Source organism: Ischnura elegans, unplaced genomic scaffold (genome assembly GCF_921293095.1).
Source record: "Ischnura elegans unplaced genomic scaffold, ioIscEleg1.1, whole genome shotgun sequence".
NCBI classification, from domain to species: Eukaryota; Metazoa; Arthropoda; class Insecta; order Odonata; family Coenagrionidae; genus Ischnura; species Ischnura elegans.
In genome coordinates this window covers 13,465-34,105 of record NW_025791662.1, presented here as the reverse complement: position 1 = coordinate 34,105, position 20,641 = coordinate 13,465, and positions in this window count along the sequence as shown.

Sequence of the window (20,641 nt, the reverse complement as noted above, 5' to 3'; positions counted from 1 at the left end):
TATGCAACCCATAAAACATAAAAACTACCCCCTAGACATATATGCAACCCTCAAGACCACAAAAACCTATCCCTAACGCATATGCAAACCCCCGAAGCATAAAAACTACCCCTATAAACATCTGCAACCCGCAAATCGCAAACCCTACCCCTGGACACATATGACGCCCCCCAAAACGCGTTTGCATACCCCCAAAATGCACGTTTTGCATAACTTTAAGGTGTTATAAACAAATAAAGGGGTAACAACAATTTTAGCAACAATTGCATCGAAATTAACGTTTTCCAGGCGGATGCCACCCATTTTAGCCGAAAAAACACGATTACAACATTTTTATTGTTTATAACAATAGTAGCAACAAATGGGTACTATTTTACGATGATAGCAACAAATGCATGCATAGCATACTTCATAGGAGAAGTTCCGGTCGAAAAAGGTGCCGAATTGGCCGAGATACGGTTAGCAACAAATTTAGCAACAATTACGGCAGGGACGACCGAATCGACTATTTTCCTGACCTTCGCACCAGATGCCACCCGCCGAACACGAATTTGACGTTCCCGTGTGAGATTTTACGAATAGCAACAATTGTATTGTTTATAACAATAGCGACGACGTTCGGGCAAGGTTTTGCGACGATTCCGACGTTTTGGTACACCGCGCATGCGATTGCATCCGTTTCGGGCGAAATCGGACCATCCGCAGCGAAATTACCATTAGCAACAATTTTTGCAACAATAGGCTCGAACACCATGTAGGCACCACCTATGGCATCCACCGTGGCCAACGGAACCCGACCCACGACCCTCCATACCCGAGCAATACCCACCGACACAATCAAACTTTTAAACATCACTACAAATAGGACTATAACCAATCGATAGAGAATCGAAAGATATAAACAAATACCCCCACTCTTTCGTTTTTTTTTTTTTTTTTTTTTTTTATAAGTCCAGACTTTTTTTTTTTCGGTCCGGGTCAAGCGTTCCCCCGTGAAGGCCTTCGATCGGCCACTGATTGTGCTTGTGCCTCACTCTGCCTAACTAATATCAGCACACAACTACATATCGAGTACTAACTTCCGAGACCTTAATCTGGAATGACGCCACCCACACCCGAAAACCCCATTAATGGTTTTCAGGTCGCCCCGCTCCGCTCCGACCATCACTCGGACGCATATTTTTCACGCCCACCGCAACCCGCAGGACGCGACTTTTGCCTTTTTTTTGGACGCCTTACGGAGGTAAAACTTTCTCCCCCCGCATCTCCCGAAATAAATTTTTTCCACGCCATTTCTCGACGCCGTTCCCTTCCCCAAACCTTCCCCTGTCGAACGACACCACTCCCAGATTTTTGAGTACTCCGAAAGTACCCCAAACGCAGTACTCTAACATCACCTCCCACCACCTTCCGTCGGGACACCGTGAAAAGTCACTTTTCATTTTTTTCCGCTCTCACGCGGCCGATTTTCGTCTAGTTTTTTTTAAATTCACAGACGACCTGACGATGCGCACGTTACCTATTTTTTCCAGCTCTCCAGCACGCATCCTTCATATTTTTAAAAATTATTCAAACGTCGTAAAAACAGCTGTCGACGACTTTTTCACGCGTTTTTCCCTTTTAACTCCGGAACTATTGCAAATGTCTCCGGTATTCTTCCATTTCCTTGCACTACATGATATTCCACGTTTTCAACATGAATTTCAATAATCCAACACGTACCAAAGTGGTAGAAAAAAATTTTCAAACGTCAGCCCTACTACTTCTGCAACCTTTTTTTCACCCATTATTTCCATTTAACGCCCTACGGTTGCTAGTTTTCGCTTCGAATTTTTAAAATTAACGTTTAACATGTCATTCTACATTTTCCTACTTAATTACGTTCGTTTACGACTGTATTCAGTAATTTTCCAAAAATTTCCAAAGTCAAAGCAATTTCTCAAAACGTATTTTTTTCCGAGGTTTTAATTTTTTTACTCCTCGATGCTACCGCTTGCTGCTCGATCGTTTCTATTTTCGAAAAGTATACGTACAGTTACACATTGTGCATTAATTTTGAGTCCTTAAGACTTCATTTACCTATTTTTAACGATTTTCGAAATGTTTCACAAAATATTTTTTTCCATTTTTTTCACATTTATAATACATTTAACTCCAATACCATAATTTTCTTGTGATATGGCATTCCATTTTCTAATACCTCACGTACCAACACACATTACTGCTTAATTACGTCCCGATAATGTTGAATTTACTAATTTTCCACGAATTTCATAGGTCACCGCTAACTTAATTTCGTCGACTTTTTTCGATGTTTTTCATTTTTTTAAGCACCTTTACTACCTTTTTCCCCAATTTTCTTTACGTTGTCTTAAAGAACGTTTAATTCCACGCTTTCCTGATTTTTTTCACGACGACCGAACGCATTCTTCTAATTTCGAGTGAATTTCAAAGGTTTCCGACACTAATTTCGCGATTCATTTTCCATCGAAGTTTCGCGTCAAAACACTTCCAATCACTGAGTGAACATTTTTACACGACACGTAAGCACGTGACGCGTCCGCCGAGTGAATACGGACCACACGGAGCAATTACACGATTTACCACGACTCGAAAATGGAGGTTTCACGTCGGAATGACCGTATAAATGCGACTTTTAAACCCTCTCCGGTGGCATTAGAATGCGCATAAATTACGGGAACGTCCAAAAACACCCTCTACACGATATCCACCACCGACGACCGCGATATCTTAAGATTCGGGGGTGAAAAAAATCCCCCCGCAAATGCCGACACCTCGCAGGGGCAGTCGACGCAACCCGCTTCGCACTCCCATGCTATTCTCCCATTGCCGCGACCTCCGATCACTCGAATCGCTCCAATTCGCTTCGATACCGTCCGATTTCGTTGCCACAAGTCTCGAATCGATTCTAACGAAGTAATCGTTTCGATTCCGGAAGATCAGAGCGATATCTCGAATTTTTTTTTTCAGAAATTTTAACATTGGATTCCCTATACGAGCACCTCGGATTTGCTCGCGTCGCTCTAATTCCGCCGTATCTCGTTTGTTTCCCTTCCCACAAGGCCACGGGCGACTCTTGTGACGTAAACGTTTCGATTCCCGAAGATGAGAGCGATATCTCGATTATTTCCGGGTGAAAAATTTTACATGGGAAAGTTACCCACGTGGCCGAGATTTGCTCGGGACCTCGTAATTCGCCCGATTCTCTTTTGTTTCGCTTCCTTCCGGTTCGCGAGCGACTCTGATACGCCAATCGTTTATATTCCAGAAGATGGCGCCTCTATCTCGAGTATTTCCGAGTGCATTTTTTTACCCGGGAATTCCCATTGCCGCATCCCGGATTTGCTCGCGACGCCATAAATCGGCCGATTCTCTTTTGTTTCCGTTCCTTCCGGTTCGTGAGCGACTCAAATGAGCCAATCGTTTGGAATCCGGAAGATATCCGCGATATCTCGATTATTTCCGGTCGAGAAATTTTACACGGTAAATCCCATTGACGCATCGAGATTCCTCGCGAGAAAAAAAAAATTTAAAAAAACACATTTTAAACCGCGATTAAATAAACGGACGACGATTCCAGTGACGTCAATCTTATTAGAACGAAACCAATCGGCTCGTCCGTTGCCTTGGTGACTCTGAATAACTTTTGGCCGATCGCACGGTCCTGGCACCGGCGACGCATCCTTCAAATGTCTGCGTCATCAACTTTCGATGGTAGGTTCTGCGCCTACCATGGTCGTAACGGGTGACGGGGAATCAGGGTTCGATCCCGGAGAGGGAGCCTGAGAAACGGCTACCACATCCAAGGAAGGCAGCAGGCGCGCAAATTACCCACAATTCCCGGAACGGGGAGGTAGTGACGAAAAATAACGATACGGGACTCATCCGAGGCCCCGTAATCGGAATGAGAATACTTTAAATCCTTTGACGAGGATCTATTGGAGTTTCAATGTCTGCGCGTTGCGGTGATTACAGCTCCAATAGAAGCGTATATTAAAGAAGAAGTCGTTGCGGTGGAAAAGCTCTCGTGGTCGGAGGTGTGTCTTGTGATCGGTGCTCAACTGTTTCGTGTCCTGTTCCGGTGTGTCGTCCTCCTTCCGTCCTCTTCACCGAGTGCCTTGGTGTTTCACTGCACGTTTACTTTGAACAAATTAGAGTGCTCAAAGCAGGCCGTTGGTCGCCTGAATACTGTGTGCATGGAATAATGGAATAGGACCTCGGTTCCATTTTGTTGGTTCTCCGGTGGACTCGAGGTAATGATTGATAGGGAATCGATCGATGGGCATTCGTATTGCGACGTTAGAGGTGAAATTCTTGGATCGTCGCAAGACGAACCGATGCGAAAGCATTTGCCAAGAACGTTTTCGTTGATCGAGAACGAAAGTTAGAGGTTCGAAGGCGATCAGATACCGCCCTAGTTCTAACCATAAACGATGCCAGCTAGCCATCCGCCGAAGTTCCTTCTGTGACTCGGCGGGCAGCTTCCGGGAAACCAAAGCTCTTGGGTTCCGGGGGAAGTGTGGTCGCAAAGCTCAAACTCTAGCCTCTGACGACACTTCCGGTGACCCGTTTCGACTCGCCCCGTACGCACGGCCGAGGATCGATGCCCTCTCGTCGATTCCTTCCTCCGGCGGGCCGTTCCCGCGGCTTTCCGAGTGATGACGTCACTGCTGAGGTGAAAGTGGGTTTCCGTCGAATTCTGAAATATCGATTCGAACCCATGCCAAAGTATCGAAAGTATCGAGAATCGATGTTTTCTAGCGATTTCGATCCTCTCGAGCCCAAAATATCGATGCTATGGTCGATTAATATCGAAAAATTTAAATTGAGAATTTAGACGTCGTGACCCATGGAGTATCGAGATGGTGTCTTAAAACTCGCTACCGATACAAAGTATCGATGGGAACATCGATACTCTGCCCAAAATTGAGGCAAGAATGAATATAACGTGCACTTTTCAAAGGGGCAAAACTCGATGTTCCCTGCTTCGACTGTTATCGAAATTGATTCTATTGAATACACATTGGATCCCATTGTATCGATACGCTCGAATATCGATCTCGATATCGATACGTTTACCAAAAAAGGTGTCCAAAGTCAGCACTTTTGTGTCATAGGTACGCTATTCAGGATCGATAATATCGATGTTGCAAACGACAAAGGTACCGTTTATCGATTTGAGTGTATAAACCGACAACTTTTCTTTATGCTTGTCTATTAAAACTGACAATTTCTTAGATAAATGGCTAGAAAATATATTCCAAAGTCGGCACTTTCGCAAAAATTCCTCTTTCAATGTCCAACATTTGTTATCGAAAAATCGATATTCTGAGCATCGATGGAATCGATTTTTCGATATAACCCAAAGGTACCGCCATTTGTTAGTATCGAAACGCATCGAAGTCGATTCTAATATCGATACTTTTCTCAGGAAAGAAACTTAAAATCGCAATATTCGCAGAATTTTTTTCAAAGTCACGTTTTCGAGATCGATTTTTTCGATACCTTGACTATACCTACTATCGATCATCAGTTTTATCGAAAGGATATCAACCTGTTTGTATAACCACGCATCGATATCGATACCAGGACTGATAGTTTACTCAGATATAAAATCTAAATTCTGAACTTTCGCAACCATTTCTTTCCAGGTAGCCAGATTCAGATTGATATAATTGATACTCTGGGTATCGATACTACCAATAATCGATACAATCGAAAGAACCGTTACCTATTTAGTATAAATACATATCGATATCGAAGGAAAGGTCGATAGTCATCTTAGAAAATATCGCTAAAATTGAAACTTTCGCAGATTTTTCTTTCGAAAGTTCGAGTATCCTAGACATTTGTGCAACCAGCAATGAATGAAATTACCCCTGCAAACCTTTGCTTCCCGCATTACAGCAACCCCAGGCTCATATGCAACTTCCGACATATATAATTACCCTTGAAACGTATGCAATCCGGTAAAACATTACCCCTTAACGGATATGCAACCAGCGAAGCATAAACCTACTCCAAGACATTTGTGCAACCAGCAATGCACAAAAATGCCCCTGGAAACCTTTGCTACCCGCACAACAGCAACCCCAAGCACATATGCAACCGTCCAAACATAAAACTACCCTAGGAACGTAGGCAATCCTGCAACACCTTACTCCCTAGCTGTTATGCAACCAGCGAAGCATAAACCTACTCCTAGACACTTGTGCAACCAGCAATGCACAAAATTACCCCTGGAAACCTTTGCTACCCGCACGACAGCAACCCCAAGCACATATGCAGCCGTCTAAACATAAAACTACCATAGGAACATAGGCAAGCCTGCAAAACCTTACTCCTTAGCTGTCATGAACCCAGCGAAGCATAAACCTAAACCTAGACACTTGTGCAACCTGCAATGCACAAACTTACCCCTGGAAACCTTTGCTACCCGCACGACAGCAACCCTAAGCACATATGCAACCGTCTAAACATAAAACTACCCTAGGAACATAGGCAATCCTGCAAAACCTTACTCCTTTGCTCTTATGCAATCCTGCAAAACCTTACTCCTTTGCTTTTATGCAACCAGCGAAGCACAAACGTACCCTAGACACTTGTGCAACCTGCAATGCACAAAAATGCCCCTGGAAACCTTTGCTACCCGCACAACAGCAACCCCAAGCACATATGCAACCGTCCAAACATAAAACTACCCTAGGAACGTAGGCAATCCTGCAAAACCTTACTCCTTTGCTTTTATGCAACCAGCGAAGCACAAACGTACCCTAGACACTTGTGCAACCTGCAATGCACAAAAATGCCCCTGGAAACCTTTGCTACCCGCACAACAGCAACCCCAAGCACATATGCAACCGTCCAAACATAAAACTACCCTAGGAACGTAGGCAATCCTGCAACACCTTACTCCTTAGCTGTTATGCAACCAGCGAAGCATAAACCTACTCCTAGACACTTGTGCAACCAGCAATGCACAAAATTACCCCTGGAAATCTTTGCTACCCGCACTACAGCAACCCCAAGCACATATGCAACCGTCCAAACATAAAACTACCCTAGGAACGTAGGCAAGCCTGCAAAACCTTACTCCTTAGCTGTCATGCAACCAGCGAAGCATAAACCTACTCCTAGACACTTGTGCAACCAGCAATGCACAAAATTACCCCTGGAAACCTTTGCTACCCGCATGACAGCAACCCCAAGCACATATGCAACCGTCTAAACATAAAACTACCCTAGGATCGTAGGCAATCCTGCAAAACCTTACTCCTTAGCTGTTATGCAACCAGCGAAGCATGAACCTACTCCTAGACACTCATGCAACCAGGAATGCAAAACATTACCCCTTGAAACCTTTGCTACCCGCACAACAGCAACCCCAAGTACATATGCAACCGTACAAACATAAAACAACCCTAGGAACGTAGGCAATCCTTCAAAACCTTACTCCTTAGCTGTAATGCAACCAGCGATGCATAAACCTACTCCTAGACACTTGTGCAACCTGCAATGCACAAAATAACCCCTGGAAACTTTTACTACCCGCACAACAGCAAACCCAGGCACATATGCAACCGCCCAAACATAAAACTACCCTAGGAACGTAGGCAAATCAGCAAAACCTTACTCCTTAACATATATGCAACAAGCGAAACTGCAACCTACTCCTAGACACTCGTGCAACCAGGAATGCAGAAAGTCACCCCTGGAAACCTTTGCTACCCGCACGACAGCAACCCCAAGCACATATGCAACCGTCCAAACATAAAACTACCCTAGGAACGTACGCAATCCTGCAAAACCTTACTCCTTAGCTGTCATGCAACCAGCGAAGCAAAAACCTACTCCTAGACACTTGTGCAACCTGCAATGCTAAAACTTACCCCTGGAAACCTTTGCTACCCGCACGACAGCAACCCCAAGCACATATGCAACCGCCCAAACATTAAACTACCCTTCAAACGTAGGCAAACCCGCAAAACCCTACTCCTTAACAGATATGAAGCCAGCGAAACTGCAACCTACTCCTAGACACTTGTGCAACCAGCAATGCACAAAATTACCCCTGGAAACCTTTGCTACCCACACCACAGCAACCCCAAGCACATATGCAACCGTCCAAACATAAAACTACCCTAGGAACGTAGGCAATCCTGCAAAACCTTACTCCTTAGCTGTTATGCAACCAGCGAAGCATAAACCTACTCCTAGACACTTGTGCAACCTGCAATGCTCAAACTTACCCCTGGAAACCTTTGCTTCCCGCACGACAGCAATCCCAAGCACATATGCAACCGCCTAAACATTAAACTACCCTGCAAACGTAGGCAAGCCTGCAAAACCTTACTCCTTAGCTGTCATGCAACCAGCGAAGCATAAACCTACTCCTAGACACTTGTGCAACCAGCAATGCAAAAAATTACCCCTGGAAACCTTTGCTACCCGCACAACAGCATACCCAGGCACATATGCAACCGCCCAAACATAAAACTACCCTAGGAACGTAGGCAAGCCTGCAAAACCTTACTCCTTAGCTGTCATGCAACCAGCGAAGCATAAACCTACTCCTAGACACTTGTGCAACCAGCAATGCACAAAATTACCCCTGGAAACCTTTGCTACCCGCATGACAGCAACCCCAAGCACATATGCAACCGTCTAAACATAAAACTACCCTAGGAACGTAGGCAATCCTGCAAAACCTTACTCCTTAGCTGTTATGCAACCAGCGAAGCATGAACCTACTCCTAGACACTCATGCAACCAGGAATGCAAAAAATTACCCCTTGAAACCTTTGCTACCCGCACAACAGCAACCCCAAGCACATATGCAACCGCCCAAACATTAAACTACCCTTCAAACGAAGGCAAACCCGCAAAACCCTACTCCTTAACAGATATGAAGCCAGCGAAACTGCAACCTACTCCTAGACACTTGTGCAACCAGCAATGCACAAAATTACCCCTGGAAACCTTTGCTACCCACACCACAGCAACCCCAAGCACATATGCAACCGTCCAAACATAAAACTACCCTAGGAACGTAGGCAATCCTGCAAAACCTTACTCCTTAGCTGTCATGCAACCAGCGAAGCAAAAACCTACTCCTAGACACTTGTGCAACCTGCAATGCTAAAACTTACCCCTGGAAACCTTTGCTACCCGCACGACAGCAACCCCAAGCACATATGCAACCGCCCAAACATTAAACTACCCTTCAAACGTAGGCAAACCCGCAAAACCCTACTCCTTAACAGATATGAAGCCAGCGAAACTGCAACCTACTCCTAGACACTTGTGCAACCAGCAATGCACAAAATTACCCCTGGAAACCTTTGCTACCAACACCACAGCAACCCCAAGCACATATGCAACCGTCCAAACATAAAACTACCCTAGGAACGTAGGCAATCCTGCAACACCTTACTCCTTAGCTGTTATGCAACCAGCGAAACAGAAACCTACTCCTAGCCACTTGTGCAACCAGCAATGCATAGAGTTACCCCTGGAAATCTTTGCTACCCGCACTACAGCAACCCCAAGCACATATGCAACCGTCCAAACATAAAACTACCCTAGGAACGTAGGCAAGCCTGCAAAACCTTACTCCTTAGCTGTCATGCAACCAGCGAAGCATAAACCTACTCCTAGACACTTGTGCAACCAGCAATGCACAAAATTACCCCTGGAAACCTTTGCTACCCGCATGACAGCAACCCCAAGCACATATGCAACCGTCTAAACATAAAACTACCCTAGGAACGTAGGCAATCCTGCAAAACCTTACTCCTTAGCTGTTATGCAACCAGCGAAGCATGAACCTACTCCTAGACACTCATGCAACCAGGAATGCAAAAAATTACCCCTTGAAACCTTTGCTACCCGCACAACAGCAACCCCAAGCACATATGCAACCGCCCAAACATTAAACTACCCTTCAAACGAAGGCAAACCCGCAAAACCCTACTCCTTAACAGATATGAAGCCAGCGAAACTGCAACCTACTCCTAGACACTTGTGCAACCAGCAATGCACAAAATTACCCCTGGAAACCTTTGCTACCCACACCACAGCAACCCCAAGCACATATGCAACCGTCCAAACATAAAACTACCCTAGGAACGTAGGCAATCCTGCAAAACCTTACTCCTTAGCTGTTATGCAACCAGCGAAGCATAAACCTACTCCTAGACACTTGTGCAACCTGCAATGCTCAAACTTACCCCTGGAAACCTTTGCTTCCCGCACGACAGCAACCCCAAGCACATATGCAACCGTCCAAACATAAAACTACCCTAGGAACGTAGGCAATCCTGCAACACCTTACTCCTTAGCTGTTATGCAACCAGCGAAACAGAAACCTACTCCTAGCCACTTGTGCAACCAGCAATGCATAGAGTTACCCCTGGAAATCTTTGCTACCCGCACTACAGCAACCCCAAGCACATATGCAACCGTCCAAACATAAAACTACCCTAGGAACGTAGGCAAGCCTGCAAAACCTTACTCCTTAGCTGTCATGCAACCAGCGAAGCATAAACCTACTCCTAGACACTTGTGCAACCAGCAATGCACAAAATTACCCCTGGAAACCTTTGCTACCCGCATGACAGCAACCCCAAGCACATATGCAACCGTCTAAACATAAAACTACCCTAGGAACGTAGGCAATCCTGCAAAACCTTACTCCTTAGCTGTTATGCAACCAGCGAAGCATGAACCTACTCCTAGACACTCATGCAACCAGGAATGCAAAAAATTACCCCTTGAAACCTTTGCTACCCGCACAACAGCAACCCCAAGTACATATGCAACCGTACCAACATAAAACAACCCTAGGAACGTAGGCAATCCTTCAAAACCTTACTCCTTAGCTGTTATGCAACCAGCGATGCATAAACCTACTCCTAGACACTTGTGCAACCTGCAATGCACAAAATAACCCCTGGAAACTTTTACTACCCGCACAACAGCAAACCCAGGCACATATGCAACCGCCCAAACATAAAACTACCCTAGGAACGTAGGCAAACCCGCAAAACCTTACTCCTTAACATATATGCAACAAGCGAAACTGCAACCTACTCCTAGACACTCGTGCAACCAGGAATGCAGAAAGTTACCCCTGGAAACCTTTGCTACCCGCACGACAGCAACCCCAAGCACATATGCAACCGTCCAAACATAAAACTACCCTAGGAACGTAGGCAATCCTGCAAAACCTTACTCCTTAGCTGTCATGCAACCAGCGAAGCAAAAACCTACTCCTAGACACTTGTGCAACCTGCAATGCTAAAACTTACCCCTGGAAACCTTTGCTACCCGCACGACAGCAACCCCAAGCACATATGCAACCGCCCAAACATTAAACTACCCTTCAAACGTAGGCAAACCCGCAAAACCCTACTCCTTAACAGATATGAAGCCAGCGAAACTGCAACCTACTTCTAGACACTTGTGCAACCAGCAATGCACAAAATTACACCTGGAAACCTTTGCTACCCACACCACAGCAACCCCAAGCACATATGCAACCGTCCAAACATAAAACTACCCTAGGAACGTAGGCAATCCTGCAAAACCTTACTCCTTAGCTGTTATGCAACCAGCGAAGCATAAACCTACTCCTAGGCACTTGTGCAACCTGCAATGCTCAAACTTACCCCTGGAAACCTTTGCTTCCCGCACGACAGCAATCCCAAGCACATATGCAACCGCCTAAACATTAAACTACCCTGCAAACGTAGGCAAGCCTGCAAAACCTTACTCCTTAGCTGTCATGCAACCAGCGAAGCATAAACCTACTCCTAGACACTTGTGCAACCAGCAATGCACAAAATTACCCCTGGAAACCTTTGCTACCCGCACAACAGCATACCCAGGCACATATGCAACCGCCCAAACATAAAACTACCCTAGGAACGTAGGCAATCCTGCACAACCTTACTCCTTAGCTTTTATGCAACCAGCGAAGCATAAACCTACTCCTACACACTTGTGAAACCAGCAATGCACAAAATTACCCCTGGAAACCTTTGCTACCCGCACGACAGCAACCCCAAGCACATATGCAACCGTCCAAACATGAAACTACCCTAGGAACGTAGGCAATCCTGCAAAACCTTACTCCTTAGCTTTCATGCAATCAGCGAAGCATAAACCTACTCCTAGACACTTGTGCAACCAGCAGTGCTCAAAATTACCCCTGGAAACCTTTGCTACCCGCACGATAGAAAACCCAGGCACATATGCAACCGCACGAACATAAAACTACCCCAGGAACATAGGCAATCCTGCAAAACCTTACTCCTTAACAGATATGCAACCAGCGACACATAAACCTACTCCTAGACACTTGTGCAACCGGCAATGCACAAAATTACCCCTGGAAACCTTTGCAACCCGCAGAACTGCAACCCTTGGCGCATATGCAACCGCCCAAACAAAAAACTACCCTTGGAACATAGGCAATTCTGCAAAACCTTACTCCTTATTGGATATGCAACCAGCGAAACGTAATCCTACTCCTAGACACTTGGGCAACCAGCATTGCACGAAATAACCCATGTGAACCTCTGCCACCCGCACAACAGCAACCCTAGGTGCATATGCAACCGACAAAACACAAAGCTACCCTAGAAACGTATGCAATCCTGCAAAACCTTACTCCTTAGCTTTTATGCAACCAGCGAAGCATTAACCTACTGCTAGACACTTGTGCAACCAGCAATGCACAAAATTACCCCTGGAAACCTTTGCTACCCGAAACACAGCAACCCCAGGCACATATGCAACCGCCCAAACATAAAACTACCCTAGGATCGTAGGCAATCCTGCAAAACTTTACTCCTTAGCTTTAATGCAACCAGCGAAGCATAAACCTACTCCTAGACACTTGTGCAACCAGCAATGCACAAAATTACCCCTGGAAACCTTTGCTACCAGCACAACAGCAACCCCTGGCACATATGCAACCGTCCAAACAAAAACTACCCTAGGAACGTAGGCAATCCTGCAAAACCTTACTCCTTAGCTTTTATGCAACCAGCGAAGCATAAACCTACTCCTAGACACTTGTGCAACCAGCAATGCACAAAATTACCCCTGGAAACCTTTGCTACCCGCACAACAGCAACCCCAAGCACATATGCAACCGTCCAAACATGAAACTACCCTAGGAACGTAGACAATCCTGCAAAACCTTACTGCTTAGCTTTTATGCAACCAGCGAAGCATAAACCTACTCCTAGACACTTGTGCAACCAGCAATGCACAAAATTACCCCTGGAAACCTTTGCTTCCCGCACAACAGCAACCCCAAGCACATATGCAACCGTCCAAACATGAAACTACCCTAAGAACGTAGGCAATCCGGCAAAACCTTACTCCTAAGCTTTTATGCAACCAGCGAAGCATTTACCTACTCCTTGACCATTGTGCAACCAGCAATGCACAAAATTACCCCTGGAAACCTTTGCTACCCGCACAACAGCAACCCCAAGCACATATGCAACCGTCCAAACATGAAACTACCCTAGGAACGTAGGCAATCCTGCAAAACCTTACTCCTTAGCTTTCATGCAATCAGCGAAGCATAAACCTACTCCTAGACACTTGTGCAACCAGCAATGCACAAAATTACCCCTGGAAACCTTTGCTACCCGCACGACAGAAAACCCAGGCACATATGCAACCGCACGAACATAAAACTACCCCAGGAACATAGGCGGGACGGTATCCTTCCCCTGACGGGTGTCGCTCATATTTGTTTATTTATTGTGGAAAATGTCATTAACATTTTTTCAAAATTCCAACCAATATCGCTTAAGAATGTCGTTATCCTTAGGGATTCTGAAATCCAGAAGGAAATTCCCAATAAAAAGAAAATTGTCACTTGTGTTCCAACACAGAAAATACGCAGGTCTCACAGTGACAAGCTACCTCCGTTTTTTCGGTTTAAAAATTTTTCAAAAATTTTCAAATTTTGGAAAACCAATGGTACTTCGTTTCTGGAATACTATGGTACTAAGGACATGTTTCCACACACAATCCTTCTCTCCTGAATTTTTTCCACCCTACTTCCATGGGTTTTTACCTCATTTTAGCCGTTTTCGAGCGACAGTCTTCTGAAAATTACCTCTCGATATGTACACTGACCCAAAAACCTTACTCCTTAGCTGTTATGCAACCAGCGAAGCATAAACCTACTCCTAGACACTTGTGCAACCAGCAATGCACAAAATTACCCCTGGAAACCTTTGCTACCCGCACGACAGCAACCCCAAGCACATATGCAACCGTCCATACATAAAAATACCCTAGGAACGTAGGCAATCCTGCAACACCTTACTCCTTAGCTTTTATGCAACCAGCGAAGCAAAAACCTAATCCTAGACACTCGTGCAACCAGAAATGCACAAAATTACCCCTGAAAAACCTTTGCTACCCGCACAACAGCAACCCCAGGCACATATGCAACCGCCCAAACATAAAACTACCCTAGGAACATAGGCAATCCTTTAAAACCTTACTCCTTAACAGATATGCAACCAGCGAAACACAAACCTACTCCTAGACACTTGTGCAACCAGCAATGCACAAAATTACCCCTGAAAACCTTTGCTACCCGCACGACAGCAACCCCAAGCACATATGCAACCGTCTATACATAAAAATACCCTAGGAACGTAGGCAATCCTGCAAAACCTTACTCCTTAGCTTTTATGCAACCAGCGAAGCAAAAACCTACTCCTAGACACTCGTGCAACCAGCAATGCACAAAGTTACCCCTTGAAACCTTTGCTTCCCGCATAACAGCAACCCCTGGCACATATGCAACCGTCCAAACATAAAACTACCCTAGGAACGTAGGCAATCCTGCAAAACCTTACTCCTTAGCTGTTATGCAACCAGAGAAGCAGAAACCTACTCCTAGACACTTGTGCAACCAGCAAAACATCGAAATTACCCCCTACACACATATGCAACCCACAAAACATAAAACCTACCCCTGGATTCATGCGCAACCCCCAAGACCGCTGAAAGCTTTCCCTTAACACATGTAGAAACCCCCTGAAACATAAAGCTACCCCTAGACATATCTGCTACCCGGAAATCACAAAAAAAAAACACCCCTAGACACATATGCAACCCCAAAAAACATTGAAGTTCCCCTAGACACACGTGCAACGCGCATGACCAGAAACATACCCCCAGACACATGTGCAACCAGCAAAACATCGAATATACCCCCTTAACACATATGCAACCCACCAGGCGTAGAACTTACCCCTAGATACATATGCAACCCTCAATACGACGAAACCTACCCCTAGACACATATGCAATCGTCAAAGACATTAAAAACCTACCCCTAAACACATATGCAGCCCTAAAAATATTAAAGTACCCCTAGACACATGTGCAACCAGCAAAACGTGGAAATACCCCCTTCACACATATGTAACCCACAAAACATCAAATCTACCCCTAGATGCATCTGCAACCCGCAAAGCATCATAACTACCCCCCCTAAACACGTACGCAATCCACTAAACAGAGAACCTACCCCAAGATACATATGCAACCCCCAATACGACCAAAATCTACCCCTAAACACATATGCCGACCACAAAACATAAATCCTGCCCCTAGATACATATGCAACGCTCAATACGACCAAAAGCCACCCCTAAACACATATGCAACCCCCAAAATCATTAAACTACCCCTACGCACACGTGCAACACGCATACCAATAAACCTAACCCCTACAGTCATATGCAACCCACAAAACATAAAAACTACCCACTAGACACATATGCAACCCTCAAGACCACAAAAACATATCCCTTAACGCATATGCAAACCCCCCGATACATAAAACTACCCCTAAGCACATCTGCAACCCGCAAATCGCAAACCCTATCCCTAGACACAAATGACACCCCCAAAACGCGTTGCATACCCCCAAAATGCACGTTTTGCATAACTTTAAGGCGTTATAAACAAATTAAGAGGTAACAACAATTTTAGCAACAATTGCATCGAAATTAACGTTTTCCAGGCGGATGCCACCCATTTTAGCCGAAAAACACGATTACAACATTTTTATTGTTTATAACAATAGTAGCAACAAATGGGTACTATTTTACGATGATAGCAACAAATGCATGCATAGCATACTTCATAGGAGAAGTTCCGGTCGAAAAAGGTGCCGAATTGGCCGAGATACGGTTAGCAACAAATTTAGCAACAATTACGGCAGGGACGACCGAATCGACTATTTTCCTGACCTTCGCACCAGATGCCACCCGCCGAACACGAATTTGACGTTCCCGTGTGAGATTTTACGAATAGCAACAATTGTATTGTTTATAACAATAGCGACGACGTTCGGGCAAGGTTTTGCGACGATTCCGACGTTTTGGTACACCGCGCATGCGATTGCATCCGTTTCGGGCGAAATCGGACCATCCGCAGCGAAATTACCATTAGCAACAATTTTAGCAACAATAGGCTCGAACACCATGTAGGCACCACCTATGGCATCCACCGTGGCCAACGGAACCCGACCCACGACCCTCCATACCCGAGCAATACCCACCGACACAATCAAACTTTTAAACATCACTACAAATGGGACTATAACCAATCGATAGAGAATCGAAAGATATAAACAAATACCCCCACTCTTTCGTTTTTTTTTTTTTTTTTTTTTTTTATAAGTCCAGACTTTTTTTTTTCGGTCCGGGTCAAGCGTTCCCCCGTGAAGGCCTTCGATCGGCCACTGATTGTGCTTGTGCCTCACTCTGCCTAACTAATATCAGCACACAACTACATATCGAGTACTAACTTCCGAGACCTTAATCTGGAATGACGCCACCCACACCCGAAAACCCCATTAATGGTTTTCAGGTCGCCCCGCTCCGCTCCGACCATCACTCGGACGCATATTTTTCACGCCCACCGCAACCCGCAGGACGCGACTTTTGCCTTTTTTTGGACGCCTTACGGAGGTAAAACTTTCTCCCCCCGCATCTCCCGAAATAAATTTTTTCCACGCCATTTCTCGACGCCGTTCCCTTCCCCAAACCTTCCCCTGTCGAACGACACCACTCCCAGATTTTTGAGTACTCCGAAAGTACCCCAAACGCAGTACTCTAACATCACCTCCCACCACCTTCCGTCGGGACACCGTGAAAAGTCACTTTTCATTTTTTTCCGCTCTCACGCGGCCGATTTTCGTCTAGTTTTTTTTAAATTCACAGACGACCTCACGATCCGCACGTTACCTATTTTTTCCAGCTCTCCAGCACGCATCCTTCATATTTTTAAAAATTATTCAAACGTCGTAAAAACAGCTGTCGACGACTTTTTCACGCGTTTTTCCCTTTTAACTCCGGAACTATTGCAAATGTCTCCGGTATTCTTCCATTTCCTTGCACTACATGATATTCCACGTTTTCAACATGAATTTCAATAATCCAACACGTACCAAAGTGGTAGAAAAAAATTTTCAAACGTCAGCCCTACTACTTCTGCAACCTTTTTTTCACCCATTATTTCCATTTAACGCCCTACGGTTGCTAGTTTTCGCTTCGAATTTTTAAAATTAACGTTTAACATGTCATTCTACATTTTCCTACTTAATTACGTTCGTTTACGACTGTATTCAGTAATTTTCCAAAAATTTCCAAAGTCAAAGCAATTTCTCAAAACGTATTTTTTTCCGAGGTTTTAATTTTTTTACTCCTCGATGCTACCGCTTGCTGCTCGATCGTTTCTATTTTCGAAAAGTATACGTACAGTTACACATTGTGCATTAATTTTGAGTCCTTAAGACTTCATTTACCTATTTTTAACGATTTTCGAAATGTTTCACAAAATATTTTTTTCCATTTTTTTCACATTTATAATACATTTAACTCCAATACCATAATTTTCTTGTGATATGGCATTCCATTTTCTAATACCTCACGTACCAACACACATTACTGCTTAATTACGTCCCGATAATGTTGAATTTACTAATTTTCCACGAATTTCATAGGTCACCGCTAACTTAATTTCGTCGACTTTTTTCGATGTTTTTCATTTTTTTAAGCACCTTTACTACCTTTTTCCCCAATTTTCTTTACGTTGTCTTAAAGAACGTTTAATTCCACGCTTTCCTGATTTTTTTCACGACGACCGAACGCATTCTTCTAATTTCGAGTGAATTTCAAAGGTTTCCGACACTAATTTCGCGATTCATTTTCCATCGAAGTTTCGCGTCAAAACACTTCCAATCACTGAGTGAACATTTTTACACGACACGTAAGCACGTGACGCGTCCGCCGAGTGAATACGGACCACACGGAGCAATTACACGATTTACCACGACTCGAAAATGGAGGTTTCACGTCGGAATGACCGTATAAATGCGACTTTTAAACCCTCTCCGGTGGCATTAGAATGCGCATAAATTACGGGAACGTCCAAAAACACCCTCTACACGATATCCACCACCGACGACCGCGATATCTTAAGATTCGGGGGTGAAAAAAATCCCCCCGCAAATGCCGACACCTCGCAGGGGCAGTCGACGCAACCCGCTTCGCACTCCCATGCTATTCTCCCATTGCCGCGACCTCCGATCACTCGAATCGCTCCAATTCGCTTCGATACCGTCCGATTTCGTTGCCACAAGTCTCGAATCGATTCTAACGAAGTAATCGTTTCGATTCCGGAAGATCAGAGCGATATCTCGAATTTTTTTTTTCAGAAATTTTAACATTGGATTCCCTATACGAGCACCTCGGATTTGCTCGCGACCTCGTAATTCCGCCGTTTCTCGTTTGTTTCCCTTCCCACAAGGCCACGGGCGACTCTTGTGACGTAAACGTTTCGATTCCCGAAGATCAGAGCGATATCTCGATTATTTCCGGGTGAAAAATTTTACATGGGAAAGTTACCCACGTGGCCGAGATTTGCTCGCGACCTCGTAATTCGCCCGATTCTCTTTTGTTTCGCTTCCTTCCGGTTCGCGAGCGACTCTGATACGCCAATCGTTTATAATCCAGAAGATGGCGCCTCTATCTCGAGTATTTCCGAGTGCATTTTTTTACCCGGGAATTCCCATTGCCGCATCCCGGATTTGCTCGCGACGCCATAAATCGGCCGATTCTCTTTTGTTTCCGTTCCTTCCGGTTCGTGAGCGACTCAAATGAGCCAATCGTTTCGAATCCGGAAGATATCCGCGATATCTGGATTATTTCCGGTCGAGAAATTTTACACGGTAAATCCCATTGACGCATCGAGATTCCTCGCGAGAAAAAAAATTTTTTTAAAAAACACATTTTAAAACGCGATTAAATAAACGGACGACGATTCCAGTGACGTCAATCTTATTAGAACGAAACCAATCGGCTCGTCCGTTGCCTTGGTGACTCTGAATAACTTTTGGCCGATCGCACGGTCCTGGCACCGGCGACGCATCTTTCAAATGTCTGCGTCATCAACTTTCGATGGTAGGTTCTGCGCCTACCATGGTTGTAACGGGTGACGGGGAATCAGGGTTCGATCCCCGAGAGAGGGAGCCTGAGAAACGGCTACCACATCCAAGGAAGGCAGCAGGCGCGCAAATTACCCACTCCCGGAACGGGGAGGTAGTGACGAAAAATAACGATACGGGACTCATCCGAGGCCCCGTAATCGGAATGAGAACACTTTAAATCCTTTAACGAGGATCTATTGGAGTTTCAATGTCTGCGTGTGCCAATGCGGTGATTACAGCTCCAATGGCGTATATTAAAGAAGAAGTCGTTGCGGTGGAAAAGCTCTCGTGGTCGGAGGTGTGTCTTGTGATCGGTGCTCAACTGTTTCGTGTCCTGTTCCGGTGTGTCGTCATCCTCCTTCCGTCCTCTTCACCGAGTGCCTTGGTGTTTCACTGCACGTTTACTTTGAACAAATTAGAGTGCTCAAAGCAGGCCGTTGGTCGCCTGAATACTGTGTGCATGGAATAATGGAATAGGACCTCGGTTCCATTTTGTTGGTTTTCCGGTGGACTCGAGGTAATGATTGATAGGGAATCGATCGATGGGCATTCGTATTGCGACGTCAGAGGTGAAATTCTTGGATCGTCGCAAGACGAACCGATGCGAAAGCATTTGCCAAGAACGTTTTCGTCGATCGAGAACGAAAGTTAGAGGTTCGAAGGCGATCAGATACCGCCCTAGTTCTAACCATAAACGATGCCAGCTAGCCATCCGCCATCTAGTTCCTTCTGTGACTCGGCGGGCAGCTTCCGGGAAACCAAAGCTCTTGGGTTCCGGGGGAAGTGTGGTCGCAAAGCTCAAACTCTAGCCTCTGACGACACTTCCGGTGACCCGTTTCGACTCGCCCCGTCCGCACGGCCGAGGATCGATGCCCTCTCGTCGATTCCTTCCTCCGGCGGGCCGTTCCCGCGGCTTTCCGAGTGATGACGTCACTGCTGAGGTGAAAGTGGGTTTCCGTCGAATTCTGAAATATCGATTCGAACCCATGCCAAAGTATCGAAAGTATCGAGAATCGACGTTTTACATCGATTTCGATCCTCTCGAGCCCAAAATATCGATGCTATGGCCGATAAATA